This window comes from Balaenoptera acutorostrata, chromosome 6 (genome assembly GCF_949987535.1).
Source record: "Balaenoptera acutorostrata chromosome 6, mBalAcu1.1, whole genome shotgun sequence".
NCBI classification, from domain to species: Eukaryota; Metazoa; Chordata; class Mammalia; order Artiodactyla; family Balaenopteridae; genus Balaenoptera; species Balaenoptera acutorostrata.
Window position 1 is genome coordinate 46,588,538 of NC_080069.1, and position 27,646 is coordinate 46,616,183.

Below are 27,646 nucleotides of genomic sequence, written 5' to 3' on the forward strand. Positions count from 1 at the left end.
GTCTTTTAAAAACTAATGCATTACTTATTACTCATCAAGACTCAGTGCTAGACCCTCAACTTGTTACCACCAATGTAAAGCTTTATGTAATAAACTCTGCACAATCTCAACCTATTTTCCTTCCTACAACACTCGTCTTAAACTGATTCAGCTCAGCTCCTAAACCTTATAAATAACCTCCTCTGTCTTCCCCTTTCTTCGACACTATTAAAACTCTATCAAGGTGTGTTATTTCTGACTGTGGTAGGACTAATGGCCCAATCTTTGATTTTTCAGTATGTTTTTTTGGTGATCTTTTGGAGAATCAATAGTAATCAATGATATGCTCCATTGGGGATGTGACCTTTCTGGGCTTTCAAGATTCCAAAGATAATATCAAATCTACAACCCTTGTTGGCTGATATTAAAGCATGACAACTACGCTTAACTCATTTCTAACTTTTGATCTCACTGAAATTCAATAAATATTAAATGTCTGGGAGAGAGGAAAAATATATATGTGTAGAGGTTTCCTACGATTGTGTTCTAGCCATTCCTCTAAATGAGTGCTGAAAAATTACCTGGCATCAACCTATAGCAACCATTGGCTGGAGTCTATGATTCTTTAAATAAAGCAAGTTGATCTCTTTTACTTTGAATTGTTTTTTGGTGTTAGCTCACTGAGTGAGACATGAGTTCCTTACAAAATATGGCCCTTTGAAACTCATTATTGTATGGTGCATGATGTTGTTTATCACATTACAATATTTTCTCTGTGAGGATGAGTATATGAAATAGGTCTCTGCCTCATTTCCAGAATAAATCTCAGTTCTCAGGAGTAATTGCTTTTATTTTTATTGTATGGATACAGAATTGGAAGTTGAGTGTTTTTTTTTTTCTTTATACTGGTTGACTAATTAATATGTCTTCTACCAATAGCAAATAAAAAGGATTTCATACTCTGAATTTTGTGCTATAGTCATACTCTTGATTTTCACCTTACATTTTGGCTTGAGTTTTACATTCTCTCTTTTAATCTATAGATTATTTGGCTATATTGCATATCTCTGTTACACTTAACTGCTTCATAATTCTCCATGATATGACTCTATTTGACTCCACCTCCCTGTTGCCATGAATAATACTGTACCATGAAGAGGCTTGTGTATTTCCATTTATGGAAGAGTGTGAACATATCTTTGTGCTGTGTACTCAGATATCGAACTGTTGGTTTGTAGTATATTAAAATAATTAAATTGATTAACTAAGTGGTGCTGGTTGGTTCCCTAGAGTAGTGCCATTGGTAGGGTGTGTGGGCATCTGTATTGTACATCATCATCAACACTTAGTAGTATATATTTTCTAAGTTTTAATAATCTAATGGGTGTAATATGATAGCTAATTTTTCTTTCAGTTTGCATTTCTCTCATTAATTAAGAATTTGATCAGCTCTTTGTTAGCTTTTGGGATTCCATCTTAATACACTACTTATTTATATACAATGCCAATTTATCTTTTAAGGTTACTGTCTTGTTCTTGTTGATCCGTATAAGTTGCTTGCCCATTATAGATAGCAATGAGTCCCTTGCTGGCTTTATACACTGTAAGTGTGTTCTTCCTTTCTGTAATCTGCTTAATACTATCCATGGTGTTCTTAATTATAAAAAATAGGAAAATTGTTATTCCTTATTCTTGGTCATTGATATAAGTTCCTAATATTGTTTTCTAATAATCTTTTCTAATAATCTTTTAATTTTAATCTTTTAATTTTATATTTCATATACAGTTCATGTTATATAGTCCACATTAAAGTAAGTGATCCTGTTTTATATTATTTTTCTATAATGAAACAATATCCCAATACTATCTACTAAAGAACTCATCATTTTCCTGTTAATTTATAATGTCAATTTCATTTTTTTAATTAAATTTTCATGCACACATAGGTACGCTTCCAAAATTTTTATACTGTTCCATATGTGTATTTCTGTGTTTGTTCCATTTCAACACTATTTTTGTTGCTATCATTTTACAACTTATCTTGACACTGGTGAGCAAGCCAACTACTATCCTACCACCTATTTTCATTTTATACTCTCTTTTTAAGGTTGACTTAGCTATGTTTCTTCCTTTGTGTCTTGATAAAAACATGCTAGGTATATTTTTTTAATGCTTCTTATGCTAAGGTTTATTTTAATTACTAATGTGAATATCTGCTTATGTATATTTTTTCAGTATCATTATTCAATCTCAGCTTGTCAGTGTGATTATATATACATTATATACACACATATACATAGTTCTATATATTTTATATGTATCTATACATATTGTATATGCATATGTATACATACATATACATATTGCATACATATATACATATATTGTGTTAAATTATTATAACAGAAAGGACGTCATCACTCTAGTTTATAAGGCTATAATCTAGCAGTTTGGGGGGAAACGGTGGGAAATTGTCCCAGTGTAGCTTGTTTTTCAGTCCTTATTTTTTTAATACTTTACCCTACCCTTTTGCTGTTTCTTTCTATGCAGATATTAGCACTGGTGGTCCATTGCAGTGAGAAAAGTCAATGATTGTCTCAGAGCACTGAACAGAAGGCAAGAATAATATCTAAAAAGTGTTTTTTTTAAAACTCTCCCTGCTTCCCTTTGGCTGCTCTCTGCCCCAGGCTAAAGCTACTAACTAACCCCACGTACTAAGCCTGTATAGCATTCCTTCTTCAGAGAAGCTTCTCAAAGCTTTCCCTACCCGCAGCTTTATTGAGATATAATTGACACATAACGTCATGTAAGTTTAAGGTATAAACCATATTGATTTGATACACTTACATATTGCAATATGATTACCTCTGTGGCATTAGCTAACACCTCCATCATATCACAAAATTACCATTTCCTTTTTTGTCGTGAAAACATTTAAGATCTACTCTCTCAGCAATTTTCAAGTATACAATACTGTACTTCAGTTTTAACTACAATGTCATGCATTAGATCCCCAGAACTTTTTGATCTTCTAACCGGAAGTTTGCACCCCCTGACCAACATACCCCCAAGCCCCTAGCAATGACCACTTCAAACACTATAAATACAAGTTCAGATTTTTGTACATTACTTGTTCTTCCCTGTCTGACTTATTTCACTTAGCATAATGACCTCAAGGTCCATCTCTGTTGTCACCAATGGCAAGATTTCCTTCTTTCTCATGGCTGAGTAATATTGCATTGTATGTGTGTGTGTGTGTGCACGTGTGCGTATGTATATATGTATATATATATCCTCTTCTTTATCCATTTATCCATTGATGGACTCAGGTATTTCCATATCTTGGCTGATCCCGCAATCTCATTTCTGTGTATATTTTAAGAAAAACGAAATCAGGATATCAGAAAGCTGTCTGAACGCCCATATTTATTGCAACATTATTCACAATAGTTAAATCTTTCCTTAAGTGTTTATTCATGGGTTTGTTATTTATTTTTTTGTTTCGGTTTGTTTCATTTAGGTTTGTTTTGATTTGGTTAGTTCCTAGAATCATTGTATAAGTCTTTTTTAAAAATTAATTAATTTATTTTTGGCTGCATTGGGTCTTCGTTGCTGCACGCGCAGGCTTTCTCTAGTTGCGGTGAGCAGGGGCTACTCTTCATTGCGGTGTGTGGACTTCTCATTGCAGTGGCTTCTCTTGTTGCGGAGCAGGGGCTCTGGGCACACGGGCTTAGCAGTTATGGCTCGTGGGCTCTAGAGCGCAGGCTCAGTAGTTGTGGTGCACAGGCTTAGTTGCTCCGTGGCATGTGGGATCTTCCCGGACCAGGGCTCAAACCCGTGTCCCTGCATTGGCAGGCAGATTCTTAACCACTGCACCACCAGGGAAGTCCCATTGTGTAAATCTTAATGCTATAGTTTTTCCATAATTGAAATATTAAAGCTGCCCTTCCTTGCTCATGTGTCTTGCCAGCCTCCACTTTTATCTTAAAAAAAAATCAATTAAGTGCTGTGATATGACCATAAGCCACTTCATCGGGCTTCAGATAATTTTTCTGAACAATTTATTTATTTGTTATTCTGTGCCTTCATAGATGAATCATTCATATTTTCTCCCAAATTACTTCTTTATGTTTTTTGTTTCTTAAAGAGGAGCATGTAATTTTTACCTTTTTATTCTGTTCAAATATTTCACATTTAAATCCTGTACATCTCCTTGTCGCGTGTAGTCAAACTTCTAAACAGCCAGAGAAAGTTAAGTTCTTCCCTAAAAACGTAATGGAGCCTAAACACTAAAACTATGACTTCCAAGAATTAAATCTAATTTAATTTTCCTCCATCTATAAAGCAACATATTTCATGTCACGAAAAGCTATAGTAATCAGAGGATTACTTGTGTTCATATTGTGTTCAGTGATATCAGTGAAACAATAAAACCTAGATGGATTGTTCTTTGTCTTCTCATTTTTCTCATCAAAGATTCAGAGTTAAATATATGTCTATAATTCTGAACAGATAAAAATTTCCAGAGACACTTGCATTACCAGAAAAAGGACAAAAAAATTTACTGAAATATAGGAGCACTTCTTTTCTTTGCATATATGTCTATTTATCTGACATTTTGACAGATTATTTAATTTCATCTGCATATGGCAAATGAATATGTTTCTCAGAAATGTTCAGAAGGCAGTTATAATGTGAACTCCATGTAATGGGCATGTGAAAAGACTGCTTTCTATCCTGTCATAAAATCAGACAACTTTATATATACAATCATATAGGTTTACAAATCTTTACTTCCAAATAGTTTATTCTTATATGAATTAAGTGAGTCCTTATCTAGACAACCTAGAATTTTTTATAACAATATTAAGACAAGAAAATAAATAAAATGCCTTGTTGTAAAAATATGAGTTACCTAGCTCTAGTGGCTAGAAACATCCCAAGAAAGATAGTTGATCCCAAATAACATACATATATTCTGGCTTACATCTATGCCATTATGGACTAAATAGTTTCTGAAATAAGTAAATATTTGATTATGTTTTGTGGTTTTAAAATAGTGTATACTATTTTTCCTTAAATACTTACTCTGCATTGGTATTTTCCCTGTATATTTCCATTAAAGTCTAGATATCTGTATATTATCAATTTAATTTTTATATTTCAAAGTGATTTTTTTCATGTCATTTAGGATTTGTCCTTGTGGTAAGGCTGTCAGCTTATCTGTGCAGGAGAATACACTGTGACCCCCTATGCAGTAAAGAGCCAGTTAATCAGACAATGATAACAGCAAGAGCAGAGCTAAGGCAGAGGTTCAGGTAGCGGTGCTCCGGAGACTATCTAGGAGAGCCCTTCTTGGAACTTACATGGAGATATTAGAGTGTACAGTAAGCCTCAGCCTGATGTGAGGGCTGCTGGACTATAGAGCCAGTGGACTTCATGTCTAACTCTCAATGTGAAGTTGTTCTACAAACTAATAGGGCAAAAGGAATATTTAAGTTAGCTAAGACATATAGAAATGTCTGTCTACAAATCAGTACATGGTAGAAGTTATCTAGGTAGTGTGGACAAAAAAAAGATATGGGGGTTTTATCAGTAGTAGACATGAAAAGTTCAATAGAAGATAGGCACTTTGAAGGATTAGTGGAATTTTGGCAGGTGGGGAAAGACAGGAGATCATGTAGTAGTGGATACTGTTATTGCCTCTCCAACATCCAATCAATACCAGGTGATTAGTCTAAGCCAGTCATTGTTTTCAGTGTTTCAAAGATTAGTCTCAGTTCCAGCCGGTTGCAAGAGAAGGGAAATCTACTGGTGGGATAAGGTAGAACTGGTTTTGTGTAACACTACTTCTTTCTTATAAAAAATCATAGGAAAAGCTGGTTCATCACTTTGCTTTGAGCCATTCCATGTCTAGGTGTGATGCCCAGAGCTATGGAAGCTACCTTACTACCAGCCCAAAGACAAGGCCAGTGCCAAGGTATGTTGAGTGGAGATGTAGACACCACTGCATAACCAGTTTAAACTATTCTGGAGTTCAAGCTATCTCTGGAATTATTATACATGTAACTTCATGAAGAAAAATGTGAGATGTTATTAAATTTAGATAATCAGTGGAATACAGTTCTGTCACAAGGTAAAAATACCTGTTACTTGGAAATGCTGGAACTTAGAAAGTAAGTCAGGGATAATACCACAAATTTTACATTCTTACAGGTAAGTAAAGGGATCCAAATATCTCCAAGGTAGTATTTAAAGAGAAAATGCAATACAAAAAAGAATGTGTAATGCCTATATTTATTAAATAGGAAGCAAAAAAGCTTCCATTCACACAAAAGGAAATTTACAAGTGGTCAGAAGAGACCTAGAACTTTCCAGTACTGCAAAAACAAGGAAGAAAAGTATTAACAGAGGTATAGAACTGCCAAAAGTATCCAAAGAATGAGATGAACAAAATAGTGAAAGATTTTCTTGCCAGGGGATACTAAGGACCTTTGAAATAATTTTAGATTTTTCATCCAACATATCCTTATGGAACAATGCAAAGAAGAGAAACATACTAGGAGACAAATAAAGAATATGTGAATGCCTAGGAAATTTTTTCTTAGTCTTCTAAGGAAATCATGGCCATTTGAACTCTAAATCAGTAAAGAACTTTTTCCAGTGTCATGTTTTAAATAGTACCATACCATAGTACCTGTTTATTCTCAGGCCAGGAGGCTATAGAAATGACGTTGACCTGTTCAAAGGACATTTCGCTGTTTCCCACTCAAAATTACGTTCTGAATTTAGATTTCCCTTCTGTTGTCACAGACATTAGGTAAAGGCTTGCACTGCTGAGAGCAGCAGTGCATGTTTTACCTTAACAGATGGTTGCTGTTGAGGCAGATTAAAATCAGCAATGTGTGCTTGTTTTAACAGGTTATTTTCATTTTAATTGTACACCAGAAACCTAGTAAATAAAAATCCCCTCAGGCTAAACTGCCATGTTTGTGTGTGTGTGTGTGTGTGTGTGTCTGTGTCTGTGTGTGTCTGTGTGTGTCTGTGTGTGTCTGTGTGTGTGTCTGTGTGTGTGTGTGTGTGTCTGTGTGTCTGTGTGTGTGTGTTTTCTTTAAGATTTTATGGTGCCACAAACTCCGGAGACAAATACCAAATATTAATAATGTTGATAATATACTGATGTGTACTCTACATTAGGTCTGTCTGATACCACAAATAACTTTTGGTTAGGAGAAAGTGAGAAATAGGGAAGAAGTGTAGGAAAGAGACAGAGGACAATAGCTTTCTTAAGAGTTCTCCAGCTTATTTTGTAGGCAGGAAGATCAGACACATACCTGTATGGGTGAAATATATAGAAAAAGTAAATTAAAAAGTGGTGGAGTTATGTCTCTAGCTGTTGAAGACTTCCTTTATTGCGTAGCCTTCCAAGCAGTTATGTGAATGTTTAGATTGTAGGTCTGGAAAAACCTAAGAGATAGTTTTCCTAATTTTACAGCTGGGCAAACAAGAATGGGAAATTCATGGACTGGGCTTCTAGTCAGACCTTAGTTTAGTCCCAACTCTATTACATGCTGAGCCTTTGGGAAAATTAGTTAAACTTCACATTTTTGTTTCTTCAGCTACAAATTTGAGATAAGAATAAAATGCCTCACACAGTTGTAATCAGTAAAGCAAACAAAATGTATGCAAAACACTTAGCTCAGCACTCAACAATGAATAGTTACTCTGTAAACCTTGGTTCTTTTTTCTTTCCTAAGTATCATCAAATGTTTAGTAGTTATCTTGATTCCATAGTCTTGCCCACAAATTTTCAGAATACTTTTAAATGAAAATAATGTATATTAATATCTTGACGTCTGAGGCCCTTCTAATTCAGGAATAATAACGGTGGAGTTACTACGCTTGATTAGAAATTGTTTTTAAATTTAAAAACGAATAAAATCAAGAGACTCAGTTCAAACAGGTTGCACTTTCCCCAATCTCTTATCTCTACTACAATGATAGATATTACCAGAGCTATACTGTGCCCTCTTCTGAAATCTCTGAGCTGGTGTATAAAAGACTTCTTCATCCATGGAGAACACAAGAAGGAGGCTGCTTACAACTTAACACCAATCCTCTCCAAGCACGTACTAGGACTGGACTGGGAGAGGGAATAAAAGCATGTCTGAGCACTCCCCCCTCTTTTTTTCTTTCAATTTGTCTTGGATTATAAATTGAGGATCCCTTGATATATAGTTTGAACATATCTTGATATATTTAGTGACTTGATAGAGTTATTCTTAAGTAGTCTCAGTATTGCTATTCACCTTCTCTCTTTCTCTTCATAAAAGTTAGATAGAATAGATTGACTGATAGACAGATAGTTGACAAACAAGCTAGTTGCCGAACAGAATTTGCTGTAGATTTTTTTAGGAAAAAAAGATATTCCTGGATTGTTTAATCCATCTGCTCTATAGTAAATGGAATAATTATAACATGGCCTTGTCAAGGGAATCTCAGACTATATGCCTATTTTAGATTGTTTTGTAAATATAAAAGATCTCAAAGCATAAATTGCAGTAAGTTATTTGAGGACCAAGACATATTCATATACTACTTTGCATTTCCTGTTGCTAGTACAGATGCTGACATATAGTTAAAATTCAGTCAGTAACCACTGAACAGAACTAAAGAACAGATTTGTATAAATGATTATACTAGGCACAGTGGCATTGTGGGAAGTAATTTAAAATATATTCTTAAAAATAAATTTTACTTTTATTGTAACCCAAAATAAAGGCATATCTCTGCTAAGGAAATTTGAGGAAATGAAACACTTTTCTGGGTCATGTAGCAAACCAGCTATATTTTGTTCTATTGATAGTATTATAGAGACAAGCCTTATAGATTTAATTTTTTAAAGAACAAGATATTTATAATTCTGTTCCTGAGATGTTTATCAAATAATAAAGGCTCAGCTACTTCAAGTGTCCATGAAACCATTTTTCATTAATTTTATAGAGATCTTTAAACAGGGGTCACAAATGCAAATGCTACCAGATGCATGTAGTAAAAGGAAGGAAATAATTGGATTTAAAGCAAATGGGAGAGTGTGGAACTGTGATGAACTGGAGTCCATATGCTTATTTTAAAGACATTTTAAAAATTTATAACAGTATACACATAAAAAGGTCAGTGGAACAAATTTTTCATGTGATCTGCTTGTCAGTTTTCATCTCTTTTTTAAGAACTAATATTTCACACGATAAACATTTACCTCGTGTTCAGTAATTCCATCCTTTTTACTTTAGTTTGTGTTTCTTTAGTTACATTAAAATGAATTTAATATTTTATAAAGATAATCTTAATAGTTTTATTCCACTTTACTAAGTGCTTTCTATCTAAATGGATTTTTTATCAATTGTTTATAGACATGGGTGTCTAAGAAAGGTGCTTTCTAAAGGTTAACGATGCATAGTTTCCCAGTGAGAGATTTAAGATAACTATTTTCTTCTCACTTCTTCACAGTTTTCTGTATTGTTTAAATTTTACAACATATGCATTTATTAATTTATACAATGCATGCTTATTATTTATTTACTTTTTGTCAATGTTCTAGTCACCATGGATATAGTTAGCTCGCAATGTGTTTTTGCAGAGTCCTGTTCTCTGCTCATAAAGCAGAATGTAGAAAACATTGGCTCAATATTGAGAAATAATACACCCCCATTTAAAAATTTTAGTTTTTAAAGTTTTTATGGATTAGTTCATGTAGGTTCCCTTAAAAACTATTAATAAACTGTTTGAAAGGAAAGGGAAAGGGGACTCAACTGGGTCAGTCTACGGATTCTACTATGGCTTATTGTCTCAAAAACATCCTTTTTATATTATTTTGCTCTACTCTGGGCAGGTTCAGGAAAGATAGTCAAAGTATATAAAATGATATACTGATGCATCTAACTTATTCTCCATTTAAAAAGGAACTTCTCTAAATTCTCTTTCAGTTAGGAAGCCTGAGGATAGACAGCATATATGGTCATTCCAAACTGGTAAATTAAGTCTCTAAAATGCTGTGTCCTGATTTTCCAGTTGTCTGGCCTGGTATCTAGGCATCACTGTAACAATCAGAGTATCACTGGATCTGTCTTTTGAAATAAATGAGTTGATGTGTAGAAAATCCCTACGTTACTTAAAATCTGAAGTGGTACAGTCAGTTTATCTCACTCCTTTCTAGGATTTATAGTAGTTGGCAACTGTCACAGATTTTTGCATTTGTCTAGTATCAAGAAAAAGTGTTTATTTTTCCTTCTGATTTGGGTGTATGTGTGTGTGTGTGTGTGTGTGTGTGTTTACAAGGAGTTGAATAAAATAATATTTAACCAATTTTTAGCTGGCTATTTACTTTCTAAATTATACAAGGTAAAAAATGATTCCATCAGATAAAGCATTCAAACTTTAAAAGATATGACTTTCCCAATGTGGAACCAGTAGTTAGAGACATAATATCCCTTTGTGCGTAACACCTCCAATATAAATCTTAACTCCCCAAATCTTGGATATCTGGACAATGAGATAGTCATTGGAAGGAAGGAAAGATGGAAGTGAAGGAAAGGAGAAAAGCAAAGAGGGAAAAAAGGAAAGAGAAAGAAAAGCATAGAGGGTGGGAAGGAGAGAGGAGAGAAAGAAATTATATTTCTCTTAGAATGATGTAGAAATATTTTGATTAATCTTGAAATCACTAGAACATACCTGTTTTGGTGTGTTAGATATCTAAAGTATAGAAATGAGATAATGTACTTTTTAAATTTAATTATTTCTTTCCTTGAAATAGCTATAAAATATTTGGTTTCACTTCATCTAGTTAAACAAGGGATCCTATATATATATATATTTAATCTTAGCATAGCTGTATTAATAAAACTCATTATATTTAACTTAATTTATCTGCCTTTCCTCTTTCATTTCCCAGTTAGCTTCATTCAGAAGTAGGTTTGGTAATCTTTATCTCATGGCTACTTAAGTATGTTCGTAGTCATAGAATATGAATGTGAAGATTTTGGTTGACAAAATTTCACAATTAGAAACCTGAGATTTTTAAAACATTATTGAACATCCTTAATGCTACTTCAAAATGAAATAAATAAAATGTTATATACTTATAATGCAAAATAAATATTATAGCAAATGTAAAAGGTATGTAATTAAAGTCTGTAGGGTCTTTTATTTTTTAATGTCTAAGGAGGACATATTTACACAGTAAGAAATAGTTTCAGTTACTTTTGTTTGTTTTTAAAAATTTTTATTTATTTTATTTTTGGCTGCGTTGGGTCTTTGTTGCTGCGCACAGGCTTTCTCTAGTTGTGGTGAGCAGGGGCTACTCTTCGTTGCGGTGCACAGGCATCTCATTGCGGTGGCTTCTCTTGTTGTGGAGCATGGGCTCTAGGAGCGTGGGCTTTAGTAGTTGTGCTCGCGGGCTCTAGAGTGCAGGCTCAGTAGTTGTGGCGCACGGGCTTAGTTGCTCCGCGGCATATGGGGTCTTCCCGGACCAGGGCTCGAACCTGTGTGCCCTGCATTGGAAGGCGGATTCTTAACCACTGCACCACCAGGGAAGCCCCAGTTACTTCTGTTTTAATTAATATTTCAATTATTATATGTTAAAAATTTTAAATTCGTTTTCTTGAATCTTTAAGCTTTTTTAACTCTAGTAATTATAAAATAAAATTAATCATTTTACTTGGTTTCAATTTATGTTCAACCAACATACATTTTCAAGATTAAAATCTGTTTAAACATTTACCTCTATTTACATACTTAATTAAACAAATTCACTTAGACATTAAGCTACAATCTTATCTGATTATCTTAATCACTTTGAACATCTAACACAGCAAGTATATAAATTTTATGAGCAAAATATTCCTGTGCACTTAGGCGATGCTTATAAGTGTGATAGAGTATAGTTATAAATTTCATAACAGATTAATCTAACCATTCAAGTCAACTTTAAACAACTATATACACACAATGCAATGTCTCCAAAAATCCATTACTGTATTTATATTACATAAAGTACATAACATTTTCAGTGATATACTCATTTCTTCATCCCAGGGTTACAAATACATTTTCTTAATGAAATGAAGCATAATGTCCATCTCATACCTGCTATGGCAACTTTGATTTTATACTGCAGTCAATGGCCTAGGATTATCTTTTGGATCTAGGTGTAGCTTCCAGGAACATTCTACCCAAACTTGATTTTACTGGCTATTTCTTACATAGTGCAACTTTCCAAGGGATGAATTTTCTTTCAGTCTGGGTAATCTTACATCCCCTTATCATATTATACAACTTTCCCTTATACTCTTTCTAAATGTGTATGTTTGTGTCTATGTGTGGGAGGGGGGAGAGAGGCTATGTGTGTCTAGAGTGTAAGGGGGTGTTGAATGAAATCCATTTACTCAAACCAGCATTTCTCCAGTCTAATTTGGAATTATACAGGTGGAAACAAAATGAGAAATTCATCAGGTAAAAATTTAAACCTTAAGGATGTCATTTTTCTAGTGTGGAACCAATAATTGGAGAAACATATTTCCATGGGTTTAGCAAATTCAATATAAATCTTTACACTGTCCCCAATGTTTTTGTTGACTGATTTCACCTGCTTAGATTTTTGCTATCCCATCTAGAAGTAGAACTAATCACTTACTATCAAATAAGTATGATGAAATTTAAATGTTGGGTACAATGAGATAAGCATATAACTTGGATATACTCATATTCAGCAATTTCTATAAAGACCTGAAATATATTTGTAAATATCCATTCTTTAACATATTTTGAGTATCATCATATATCCATGGTTTTTCAAAGAACTATTATTTTGTATTTAATTCTTAGATGATGACAACTTGTTTAGGAAAGCTCCTTTAAGCTGACCCCTTTGCATCCCTGAAAATGTTCTTACTGTCTGGCAACAACTCAATTATCTTGTCCTATCTCTATTTTCCCTGGCTCAAGGTGCACACAACTCCTAAGAAGCTTGTCTTATTTTAGTGAGAATAAGGTTAGCACTGGGGCATTGTGGATGAATAAAAGATTGTAGCAATAGGTAGCACTACTTATTGGGATACCTTAGTAAGAGAACTAGAAAATATTATTTATAAAGTGAAGAGTTTTTTTGGATGCTTTCAAATTAATTTCTTACAGATAGTGTTTATTTGAATATGAAGTATTTTCAACTTCCCTTTTTCTTTTCCCACCTTCCTTCCTCTCTATTATACCACCTTATCAACTTTATTATATGAAATATGTGTGTACATTGTAGTACTATATAATTACTTCATGTAGGATGTATACCTACTTAGATCTCATAATCTACATCAGAGATTCAGTTGCCCTTTCCTGCTCTTTTGTGTTGTTAGTATATCTCATTGTCCACCATTGTACAATCCCTTATTGACACTTCATGAGCTCTGTAGGAAAGACATATAATGTAAGTTTCAATTTGCCACATGTAAGTTTCCACTGTAAAATAACAAGTGCATTCTGATTAATTTCTTAGCATATGACTGTGGTTTTAGAGGTTTGAGGGGATGCAATACTCAATTCACATTAAGCCTTTTAATTTGTCATTATTACTCATCAGTTGTGATACCATTTGACGTGTAATGTTTTTCTTCAATTGAGTTTCTGCTGCAATAGGTTGATTGGCTGCAACATGTTATTTTTTGACTGCTGGAAATTCATTTTCTGAATGAATATCCCCTGATACAAAGAAATATAAAGAATTTTCACTAAACTATGCTGAAATCACACAGTTTTCTGTTTAAGTTCTCTGTATTAGACATCTGAAGGATCGCATGTAGTCATCTCAAATCAATTAAAATTAATTTAACATGCAGTATGACCAGCTTCTCCATTTTCTTGTATTCATTATAAATGTAACTATAATTTTTGTTAGAATAAGAGCTTAAGAGCACATATTTATGATAGCTCTAGAAATGTCAACTTGAAAAATTTGAAATTAATGAAAAATAGGTAGAGGGAATTTTAAAAGGTATAAGAGATATTATATAAAAATAATGAGAAAGCATCAGAAAAAGTTAAGGGGAAAATAAATATTTTCTATTAAAATTTCAAAGAGAATATTCTGACATAACTCAGAAAACACACATTTGGAGATAAAGAGTATATTCAAATACTAATAATCGTCATAATCAACATCTATTTAACACTTACTAAATGCCAGAAACTGCTCTGTCTTTTCCATTATCTCATTTACTCTTCAAATAACCCTATGAGTTATTTTGATGAGGATACTTTTTTCATATGATTGCAGATGAAATAACTGAACACTAGAAAGGTTGATTAATACCATTAGAATCTATGACAGAATTGAAATTTAAAATCACATCTGTTTAGGTTGAAGAATGAGTAGAGATGGGAGAGTCAATCAAAATGGCAACATAGGAGGCTCCTGAACTTTGCTCCTCTCAGGAGTGCACCAAAAGTACAGCTACACTTGGAGCAATTTCCTCATGGAAATCCAGAAACTAGATGATCAACTACTACAGATGGGGCAAATAAAAAAAATACTCACATTGAAATGGTATGAAAGGCTGAGATACACTCTCACCTTAAATCCCACCCCGTAACAGTGCCATACAATAAAAAGGGAACCCCCCAAATCCAGCTTCTCCCTGAAGAGCAAAGGGTTTGGACCACAGTCTAGTGCTGCAGCTTTTTAGACTCCAACCCAAGTGATGGGCCCCCAAAACATATAACTCTGAAAGCCACCAACTGTAAAAAGAAGCAACTCCTAACAGCCTGATAGCACTCACCATGGCTATTTTCCACAAGCTCAGCACAGAGGGAGCAGGCAAAAATGCCCATCTCTCATTCTTTCCTTGAATGTGGCCTAACTGCATACATTACAAGCTGCTGCCTGAAGGTCCAGCTTCTAATTTCAGTGCACAGCTAGGGCCTGCCTGTGATTCTCCCCAGAGATCAAGAAAGCTGGTGGGTACTTCCACCACCTTCTCCTTCTGACCCATTTCAGCAAGTCACCATTATTTCCCTGGAAGGAGATTTTCACATGTCTGGCACCCCAGCTTTTGCTATTGTCCACCCCCCTGCCCCTGAGGAACAGGTCCTCTGATAACCAATGGGGCAAACATTCACAAGTCCCCCAGGATTTCAGCAAACAAAAAAGTTTCTAATCAGGTGCCCCATATATCCAGGATCAGTGCAGGGGAAGCAGACAAAAACACCATCTTCCAGCGTCTCCCTGGAACGGCCTTAACTATATACTTTATCAGTTGCTATCAAAATTCCAACAGCATTTTTCAAGGTTAAAAAAAAAAACATTTATATGTAACCACAAAAAACCTTGAAAAGCCAAAACAATCTTGAGAAGGAACAAAACTGGAGGCTTTTTCCTGATTTCAAACTATATTATAAAGCTACAGTAATCAAAACAGTATGTTATTGGCATAAAAATAGACATAGATCAGTGGAACAGAATAGAGAAGCCAGAAATATACCCATGCATATACGGTCAATTAATTTTTGACAAAGGAGCCAGGAATATATAATGGAGAAAGGACAGTCTCTTCAATAAATGGCACATGCAAAAGAATGAAACTGGACCACTATCTTACATTGTATACAAAGATCAACTCAAAATGGAATAAAGAGTTGAAGGTAAGACCTGAAATCATACAACCCCTAGAAGAAAACATAAAGGGCAAGCTCCTTGACATCAGCCTTGGCAATGACTTTTTTAAAAAAAATTTCACACCAAAAGCAAAGGCAACAAGAGCAAAAATGAATAAGTGGGGCAACATCAAACTTAAAGCTTTTACACAGTAAAGGAAACGATTAGCAAAGTGAAAAGGCAATCTAGAGAATGAGAGAAAATATTTGCAAACCACTTATCCAATAAGGGGTTAATATTTAAAATATACAAGAAGCTCATACAACTCAACAGCAAAAAAGTAAATAACCCAATTAAAAAATGGGCATGAAATCTGAATAGACATTTTTCCAAAGAACACATAAAGAGGACCAAAAGGCACATGAAAAGATGCTCAACATATCAGGTAAATGCAAATCAAAACCACAATGTGGTATCACCTTATAGCTGTTAGAATGGCTATTTTCAAAAAAGACAATAGGTATCAAATGCTTGCAAGGATATGGGTAAAGGGACTCTTTGTACACTGTTGGGGGGAATGTAACCACATACAGCTACTATGGAAAACAGTATGGAGGTCCCTCAAGAAATAAAAAAAAAATACAACAGCCATATGATCCAACAATCCCTCTTCTGGGTATATACCCAAAGGAAACAAAACCTTTCTCTTAAAGAGATATATGTCTTCCCATGTTCACTGCAGCATTATTCACAACAGCTAAGGTGTGAAAACAACCTTAGTGTCTGTCAGCAGGTGAGTGATAATAAAATGTGATATATATATATATGTACAATGGAATATTGTTCAACCTTGAGAAAGAAGGAAATACTACCGTTTAAGACAGCATGGTTGAATCTGGAGGGCATTATGCTAAACAAAATAAGCCAGACAGAGAAAAACAAATACTGCATGATATCACTTATATGTGGAATATTTTTTTAAAAGTCAAACTTGTTTCCAGGGTCTGGGAAGTGGAGAAATAGGGAGAGAGTGGTAAAATGGTACAAACTGTCAGTTATAAGATGAATAAGGTCTTAGGATCTAATGTATAACATGGTGACTATAGATGATAACAGTTGAAAATTTCTAAGAAAGTAGAACTTATATGATCTCACCAAAGAGGGGATAAAATGTAGATATGTGAGATGATTAAAGTATCAATTAATTAACTGAGGGGAATGCTTTCATGATGTGTATATATATCAAATTATATTGTATGCCTTAAATATCTTAAATTTTGTTAATTAAACTGTATAAAACTGAAAAAAATCATGTCTGTTTAATCCTGGGGGCTTTAACTTTCACCATGCCAATTTCCATGACTTATTTTTGTGCAATGTCTTTTAATTGTTCTGGCATCTTTTCTACATACAGATTTTAATGGGAAAATGCTATGAAATCACAAGGAAGGGAAACGTCCTATCCATGAAATGTGATACTTCACCTAACATCTTTGCTTTGCCCCAAATAGCAGTGTTCTTAGTCAAGTCACATCTTATTCTATCACGCGTACTCTTAATTCTTCTTGAAATCCTCAGATCTAGGACTCTTGCATTTTCCTAGCTTGCTTTATTGATTAATAAATATCAAGTTTATATATTAATGCTATAACTGGGTTTGAATACTTGACAAAAATATTGACTTGAAGCTTTGATAATAGCAAAGTAATATGATCATATTTCTCCCAGTCAATGAGAAAATGAGTTGAGGAAAAATGCAAGGGATAAAGGAAGAATCATGACTTCTAACATTTGACACAAGGGCCTGCCTGTGCTCTAATCTTGGATGAGGGGGCTGGATATCTAGGATTTTGGTTTTCAGACCTGTAATTTTGGACCAGATTGTATAATTTGGAGGCCATTACTTATTCTCCATGTGTCTCATTTCCAGCTCTTACTGCACATGAATATTGCACTTCATTGGTAACCATGAAATCTCATGTTTCTTTACTTGCTTCCTTCTTGGAATGTTTTATATGGTGTATTTTCCTATCTTCAACTTTTGATTCAAGTCAGGCATCAACACCTATGATCCCAAGACTTAGTAAAAACACTTTTTGTCTATGCACACACAATTTATCAGTACCAATCAGCATCTTATTTTACTGATATTGTTAATTTAATTTTGCTTTGACTCTCTTGTCAGAATGAAATCCTTGAAAGTACATGGTCTATTAAAATCACATCTGTAGTTTTTCTGCCTTGTTCGGGTCCTGGATCCAAATACGCCTCCCATAAATGTGAATTTACGAAGCAGCAATATTTACTAAATCATAATCTTAGAGATATTCATTGTACAAATAAGTATACAGTCATTATATTCAAGCCGTCATCATAGATGTGATATGCTCAGTTTCAATCTGTAAGGAACCTGTAAGGAATTTACAACATAGTCTCTATCCTGAAGGAATTTATGACACAGGGAGAAAAGATATAAACTCAAATAACTATAAGAAAAGAAGTGTATAGTAGATGTTATGTCCAGAGATTAAAGAAGGGAAAGAAGTCATTTTCACCTAGAGTGATAATAAGAGGCTTCATAGAGAAGGTGCCAGTCTTTAAATATGACCCAGCTATTAAAAAAAAAAATGTACAGAATTTGAAGGTGGAACTTGGGATAACATGGCTATAAAAGCAAAATAGGGATTGACAAGGGCAAATGTGTTGAGGTATAAATGTATAAAGGTCAATGACACAGCAGTGTGACTGATGGTTTTGCTAGATTGGTCTACAACAAGGGGAGTTAGAGCAGTTAATGTCACAACAGAGAACTGAAATTTTTCATTCTAAAGGCAATAGATTTTGAAAGTGGAAGTGATGAAATTAAAGAGGTGTTATAAAACAAGTAATGTTTGGAATGGGTTGAAGGAAAAAGAGACAGGCAGCTAGAATAATTTAGTTGCGAAGTGTGAACAAACAAATTCTTTACAAGAGAAGCAGCAATGGAAATGTAACCAGAGGGACAAGCACACAGTTATCAGTTCCTTCTTAGAGGTGGTGGTAATTCACAGTAAACCTATACAAGTTCTCAGTTGTAAATGGGCTGAACTAAAATAAGAACAGTTTATCTCCCTTCTGAAGGAAAAACATATTTCCAAGTCAGATGTTATTTTCATTTTAAAACATTTTTGTTGACTTTCTTTTTTTCAGAGCTGTTTAAAGTTCACAGGAAAATTGAGGGGAAAGCACAGAGATTAACCAAATAATCCCAGTCCCTACACTTTCAAAACTTCCCCAATTATCAACATCCCCCACCAGAGTGAAACATTTTTTACAATGGGTAACGCTACATGGACAAATCATAATCACCCCAAGTCCATAGTTTACATTATGGTTCACTCTTGATGTTGTACATTCTGTGAGTTTTAACAAATGCATTATTACATCAGTATGGTATCATACTGAGTATTTTTACTGCTTTGTCTATTCATCCCTTGCCCCACCCCAACCCCGGGAAACTGTAGATCTTTTTTACTATTTCCATAGTTTTGCCTTTTCTAAAATGTCATATAATTGGAGTCAAACAGTATGTAGCCTTTTCAAACAGCCTGCTTTCATTTAGTAATGTGAGTTTAAAGTTCCTCCATGTCATTTCATGGCCTGATAGCTCATCTTATTTTCAGCACTGAATACTTTTCCAGTGTCTGAATGTACCACAGTTTATTTATCTATTTACTTACTGGAGGGCATCTTGGTTGCTTCCAAGTTTTGGTTATTATAAATGAATGTTGAATTATTAGGACCACTCTAAACATCCTTGTGCAGGTTTTTGTGTAGACATGTTTTCAGTTACTTTGGGTAAATACTAAAGAGTTGGATTGCTAGATCCTATGTTAAGAGTACCTAGATTTGCAAGAAACTGCCAAACTTCCTTTCAAAGTGACTGTATCATTTCGAATTTCCACAGCAATGAGTGAGAGTTTCTGTTGCTCCACATGCAGCATTGGGGTGTTGTCAGTGTTCTGGGTTTTGGCCATTCTAATAGGTGGGTAGTGGTATCTCATTGATGTTTTATTTTGAAATGCCTTGATGACATATGATGGGTATCATCTTTTCATATGCTTATTTGCCATCTGTAGATCTTCTTTGGTGAGGTGTCTGTTAAGGTCTTTGGCCTATTTTTTAATTGGGTTGTTTCCTTGTTGAGTTTTAAGAATTTTTTGTATATTTTGGATAGCTGTCCTTTATCAGCTGTGTCTTTGCAATTTTATTTTATTCCAGTCTATGACTTATTTATTCTCTTTTTCTTGTTTTACACAGGGCAGAGTTTTTAATTTTAATGAAGTTCAACTTATCAATTATTTCTTTTGTGGATTCTGCTTTGGTGCTGTATCTAAAAAGTCATTGCCATACCCAAACTTATCTAGGTTTTCTTCTATGTAATCTTACAGAAGTTTTATATTTTTGTGGTTTTCAATTACATCTGTGATCCATTTTTAGTTATTTTTTTGTGAAGGGTGTAAGGTCTCTGTCCAGATTTATTTATTTTTTTGCATGCTGATGTCCAATTAAGTAACAAGCATATTCTTATCTAGGCTTAAGGAGGCTGAATATATAGCAGTTTTTGCTATGACATAATCTCAACTAGTTTGCTCAAGTAGAATGTCTTTATAATGTCAAAATTTCAGTTTTAATGAATAAAGATTCATAGAAGATCGAGCATTCCCCTCAGTCTCCCAATACAAAGAGGGCCCAATTATTCCAAAATTCATATACCTGAACTCAAAATGTTAATTCTTGTTAAGTATGTTGTTTTCCAGGAGTGGAAAGGCTTTTAAATTCCATTTTTACATGTGGACAATCATATCACAATGGCAATGCTGAAGTCTTTTGTAGCTTTGCCCATTTTTTACTGATCATTCAGGGGTGGTTACACCAAATATAAAAACTGGAAGCAGTTTGGTAATAACTAAACATAAGAGTTAGAGTTGTGTGCTATACTTCGCTATAAAATACTTTTTTCATTGAAGTTTTTATTAAGATAATTGTAGTTTTTAAAGCAGTTTTAAGAAATAGTAGAGCTATCATGGATATCCTTAACTTAGTTTCCCCCAGTGGTGATATCTTGGAAACCTATAGTACAATATCACAACCTAGATATTAACATGATACAACCCACCAATATTATTATTCAGGTTTCCCCAATTTTACTAGTACTTATGAGTGTGTGTTCTCTATATAATTTTATAAAGTGTATGGGTTTATATAGCTTCCCCCACAGTCCATCACCACTAGGACTTCTGGTGTTGCCCTTTTATAATCATACCTACCTCTCTCCTATCCAGTCCTCCTTCTCCCTCACCCACAGTTCTACCCTCTACCAACCATTAATCTGTTCTCCATTTCTAAAATTTTGTCATTTCAAGGATGACATTATTGGAATCATAGATTAACATTTCGGAGGTTACTCTTTTCATTTAGTTTAATTCCCTTGAGATTCATCCAAATTGTTATATGTATCAGAAGTTCATTCCTTTTAATTGATGAGTAATATTAAATTGTATGGATATATCACAGTTTGTTTAAACATTTATCCCTTAAAAGACAACTGGGTTGTTTCCAGTTTTTGCCTCTTATAAATAAAACTACTATAAACGCTCACGTCCACATCTTTGTATGAACATAAGTCTTCATTTCTCTGGAATAAATGCCTAGGAGTGCAATTTCTATGTCGTACGGTACTTACACGTTGAGATTTTTAAGAAACAACCAAGTTGTTTTCCAGATTGGCTATACCATTTTACATTCCCAACACCAATTTTAAGTGATCTAGCTTCTTCACATCCTTACCAAGCACATATAATTTATATGTATAGTATCTTAAATATGTAAATATTTCTTCCAACTCAATAACTAGAAGATAACCCAATTTATAATTGGCAGAAACGTTTTTACAGATAATTTACTGAAGAAGATTCATGGATGCCAAACAAGAACACAAAATGATCAACCTTGTTAGCTATTAGGGAAATATACATTTAAACAACAATGAGATACCACTACACACCCACTAAGAATGCTGAAAAAAAAAACTCTCTTGTGTTGCTAGGGATTTGGTATAACTGGAACTCTGATACCTTGCTGATGGAATGGAAAATGGTACCTATTTTGAAAAATAGGCTGATAGTTTATTAAAAATGTAAATATATGCTACCTAGCTATTCCACTCCTAGACATTTACCCAAGAGAAAAATTATATGTCCAATCAAAGACTTGTACACAAATATTCATTGAAGCTTTTGGTAATAGTCACAAAACTTAAAACAGTCTAAATATCCATTGATAAGTAAATAGATAAACAAATTATGGTGTCTGCACACAGTTCAGTACTACTCAGTAGAAAAAGAATCAAACTACTGATACATATCACAACATGGGTAGGTCTCCATCTTGATGTTGAATGCAAGAAGTTAAAGTACATAACGTATGATTCCATGTATATTAATATCTCTAAAATTCAACCTAATCTCTAATGAACAGAAAACAGTTTAATTGTTGCCTAGGAAACTAGGGGTAGGGAGAGGTGGGAGTAAGAAATTACAAAGGATTGTGATGAAACTGCTTGTGATGGATTTGTTAATTGTCTTGATTGTGCTGATGGTGTCATTAATGTATACATATACCATCAAATTGCGACTTAAATGTATACAGTTTATTGTATTCTAATTAGACTTCTAATGCTGACAAAAGAAAAAAAAAACTAAATGGAAAATGTAAAATATTTCACATGGCATTTGGTCTATGGCTATGTAACCAAAACCTGTTATTTCATCTTACTTCTCCTATCCCTCTCTCACCAACACTTTTTCAAATACCCATCCAAAATCCTATTTCTGGTTTGAGGCTGATTTTGGATCCCTTCCTCTAAACTCACTGTTGTTTAGAATTTATTTGTTGATAAAATCCAGTAATATAAATTATGAAAATATTTTGTTCTAAGAAGTGGATTTGTCTACCCCAAATCAAGGATTTACCAAGTATCATGTGTGCACAAGAAACTGCTACACAAAAAATTTGAACATTAATCTAATAAAATTGTTATCTTTTATTCAGTTAATGCCGTGTATCACAGTAATAGATTTGCATATGTTGAACCATCCTTGTATCCCAGGGATTAATTCTTACTTGGTAATGGTGTATGAGCCTTTAAGTATGCGGTTTAATTTGGTTTACTCACATTTTGCTAAGGATTTTTGCATCTATATTCATCAGAGTTATTGGCCTGTATTTTTTCTTTTCTTGGATATCTTTGTCTGGCTTTGATATCAGGATAATGCTGGCTTATAAAATTGAGTTTGGAGATGTCTATTCTTCAACTTGTTTTTGGAAGAGTTGATAAGGATTTATGTTAATTTTCCTTTAAATGCTTTGTAGTATTAACTAGTGAAGCCATCTAGTCCTGGATTTTTCTTTGTTGGTGGGGATGTTCGAGTTCAGTAAATTTGCAAGATACAAAACCAATATATAAATATCATTGTTTGTATACACTAACAACAAATTATCCAAAAATGAAATTAATAAATAATCCCATCTACAATAGCATCAATAAGAATAAAATGTTTTGGGATAAACATAACCAAGAAAGTGAAAGACTTGTACACTGAAAACTACAAAACACTGCTGAAAGAAATTAAAGACAAAAATAAGTGGAAAAAGGAAAATTCTATGTTCATGAATTGAAGAATTTATATTGTTAAAAGTCTATTCTACCCAAAATGATGTTCTGATTCAAGGCAAATCCTATCAAAATCTCAATGAAATATTTTATAGAAATAGCAAAAATAATCCTAAATTTCATACAAAATCACATAAATTCCCAAAACAATCTTAAGAAAGAAGAACAGGGACTTCTCTGGCAGTCCAGTGGTTAAGACTCCATACTTCCAATTCAGGGTGTGCAGGTTCGATCCCTGGTTGGGGAACTAAGATCCCACATGCTGTGGGGTGTGGCCACAAAAGAAAAGAAAGAAAGAAGAAAAAAGAAGGAAGCATTACTCTCCTGATTTCAAATATATTACAAAGTTATAATAATTAAAATAGTATGGGACTGGCATAAAAACAGACATAGACCAATGAAACAGAATAGAGAGCCCAGAAATAAACCCACACATACAAGGTCAACTGTTATTCAATAAGGAATTCAAGAATATACAATGGGGAAAGTATAGTCTCTTAAATAAATGGTGTTGAGAATACTGGAAATCCACATGCAAAAGAATGAAATTGGACCTCTTACACCATACACAAAAAAAAAACTTAAAATGGATTAAAGATTTAAACATAAGACCTGAAACTGTAAAACCCTAGATGAAAACATAGAAAAAGCTTCATGTTACTTGTTTTGGCAATGACTTCTTTGATATTCCACCAAAAGCACAAGCAGCAAAAGCAAAAATAGACAAGTGGCACTACACCAAACTAAATTGCCTCTGCACAGCAAAGGAAATAATTGACAGAGTTAAAAGGCAACCTGAAGAATGGGAGAAAATAGATAAGAGGTAGATTTCCAAAATATGTAAGGAGCTGCTACAACTCAATAGCAAAAAATCAATAACCTGATTCTAAAATGGGAGAAGACTTGAACAGACATTTCTGCAAAGAAGACATATAAATAGCCAATAGTTATAGGAAGAGATTCTCAACATCACCATTAGGGAAATACAGATCAAAACCACAATGAGATACCCCCCACATCTCTTTAGGACAGCTATTATAAGAAAAAAAAAAAGATATTAAGAATTGTTGGTGAGGTTGTGGAAAATTGGAACCCTTCCACACTGTTGGTGGGAAAGTAAAATGATGCAGCCGTTATGGGAAATGAAGTTTTCTCAAAAATTAAAAACAGAACTATCATATGATTCAGCCATCCCACTTTGGGAATTTATCCAAAAGAATTGATATCAGGATCTCAAAGAGATATAAGCACTCATAAATTCATTGGAACATTATTCACAATAGCCAAGACATGGAAACAACATAAATGTCCATAGATGGGTGAATGGATAAAGAAAATGCATATACATGCAGTGGAATATTATTCAGCCTTAGCAACAAAGGAAATCCTGCTATACGGTACAATATGGATGAACCTGGACAACTTTATGCTAAGTAAAGTAAGCCAATCACAAAAGACATATGGACATGATCCACTTAAAAGGTACCAAAAATAGTCAAACTCATAGAAACAAAGTAGAATGGTAGTTGCTAGGGGCTTTGGGTAAAGAGAAATGGGGAGTTGCTGTTCAACAAGTATGCAATTTCAGTTATGCAAAATGAATAAATTCTAGAGATCTGCTATACAGCATTGTGCCTATAGATAATACCATACTGTGTACATAAATATTTGTTAATAGAGTAGATCTCATGTTAAGTGTTCTTACCAAACACACAAAAAATAATCTAAAAAGCATTTAGTCATGATTATAAACTTTTGAGAAGAGTATGATAAAACTACATCCTCATTTTTAAAGAATATTACTTTTGTAAATTTGATTATGGAAGGAATATGCAATATAAGTAAGTGTTCCTTCAGGAAGTTGATATGCTATTTTAGCAATTTGACTAAAAGATGAAGGAATAAAATTTGAAATTGTGCCTTAATCTGAAATAATAATCAAAAATATGGTGACAGACACATCATGGTGGTCATTCAGCACTACTGCTCTTCTCCTTAATATTAACATTTGGACTTCCCTGGTGGGGCAGTGGTTAAGAATCCGCCTGCCAATGCAGGGACACGGGTTTGAGTCCAGGTCCGGGAAGATCCCACATGCCATGGAGCAAATAAGCCCGTGTACTACATCTACTGAGCATGCGCTCTAGAGCCTTCATGCCATAACTACTGAAGCCCATGCGCCAAGACCTCATGCTCCGCAAAAAGAGAAGCCACCGCGATGAGGAGACCATGCACCACAACGAAGAGTAACCTCCACTCACCACAACTAGACAAAGCCCGTGCTCAACAATGAAGACCCAACACAACCAAAAATAAATAAATAAATAAAAATTTTTTTTAAATTGAACTTTTTTTTGTATTTTAAATATGTGCGGTTTATTATATGTCTCTTATGCTATAATCTTTTTTTTTTTGAAATCTGTAACTTTTTTAAAAAAATTTATTTATTTATTTATTTATTTATTTATGGCTGTGTTGGGTCTTCGTTTCTGTGCAAGGGCTTTCTCCAGTTGTGGCAAGCGGGGGCCACTCTTCATCGCGGTGCGCGGGCCTCTCACTATCGCGGCCTCTCTTGTTGCGGAGCACAGGCTCCAGATGCGCAGGCTCAGTAATTGTGGCTCACGGGCCTAGTTGCTCCGCGGCATGTGGGATCTTCCCAGACCAGGGCTCAAACCCGTGTCCCCTGCATTGGCAGGCAGATTCTCAACCACTGCGCCACCAGGGAAGCCCTATAATCTTTTTTTTTAAGGCTTAGGGAAGTACAAAATTTTAAATAATAAATACAGTTTACACATTGTGGTTTTTGGTCATAAATTGTCGAGATCTATATTCATTTGCCTACATGATATCTCCACTTGGATTTTTTTAAATTTAATTTATTTTGTTATACAGCAGTTTCTTATTAGTCATCAGTTTTATACACATCAGTGTATACGTGTCAATCCCAATGGCCCAATTCATCACACAACCACCCCCACTCCTCCGCGGCTTTCCCCCCTTGGTGTCCATACATTTGTTCTCTACATCTGTGTCTCAATTTCTGCCCTGCCCGGTTCATCTGTACCATTTTTCTAGGTTCCATATATATGCGTTAATATACAATATTTGTTTTTCTCTTTCTGACTTACTTCACTCTGTATGACAGTCTCTAGATCCATCCGTGTCTCAACAAATGACCCAATTTCGTTCTTTTATGGCTCAGTAATATTCCACTGTGTATATGTACCACATCTTCTTTATCCGTTCATCTGTCAATGGGCGTTTAGGTTGCTTCCATGACCTGGCTATTGTAAATAGTGCTGCAATGAACGTTGGGGTGCACATGTCTTTTTGAATTATGGTTTTCACTGGGTATATGCCCAGTAGTGGGATTGCTAGATCATATGGTAATTCTATTTTTAGTTTTTTAAGGAACCTCCATACTGTTCTCCATAATAGCTGTATCAATTTACATTCCCACCAACAGTGCAAGAGGGTTCCCCTTTCTCCAAACCCTCTCCAGCATTTGTTGTCTGTAGAAATTCTGATGATGCCCGTTGTAACTGGTGTGAGGTGATAGCTCATTGTAATTATGATTTCATTTCTCTAATAATTAGTGATGTTGAGCAGCTTTTCATGTGCTTCTTGGCCATCTGTATGTCTTCTTTGGAGAAATGTCTATTTAGGTCTTCTGCCCATTTTTGGATTGGGTTGTTTGTTTCTTTAATATTGAGCTGCATGAGCTGTTTATATATTTTGGAGATTGATCCTTTGTCCGATGATTCATTTGCAAATATTTTCTCCCATTCTGAGGGTTGTCTTTTCTTCTTGTTTATGGTTTCCTTTGTTATGCAAAAGCTTTCAAGTTTCATTAGGTCCAATTTGTTTCTTTTTGTTTTTATTTCCATTACTCTAGGAGGCGGATCAAAAAAGATCTTGCTGTGATTTATGTCAAAGAGTGTTCTTCCTATGTTTTCCTCTAAGAGTTTTATAGTGTCTGGTCTTACATTTGGGTCTCGAATCCATTTTGAGTTTATTTTTGTGTATGGTGTTAAGGAGTGTTCTAATTTCATTCTTTTCCATGTAGCTGTCCAGTTTTCCCATCACCACTTATTGAAGAGACTGTCTTTTCTCCATTGTATATCCTTGCCTCCTTTGTCATAGATTAGGTGACCATAGGTGTGTGGGTTTATCTCTGGGTTTTCTATCTTGTTCCATTGATCTATGTTTCTGTTTTTGTGCCAGTACCATATTGTCTTGATTACTGTAGCTTTGTAGTATAGTCTGAAGTCAGGGAGTCTGATTCCTCCAGCTCCGTTTTTTTCCCTGAAGAC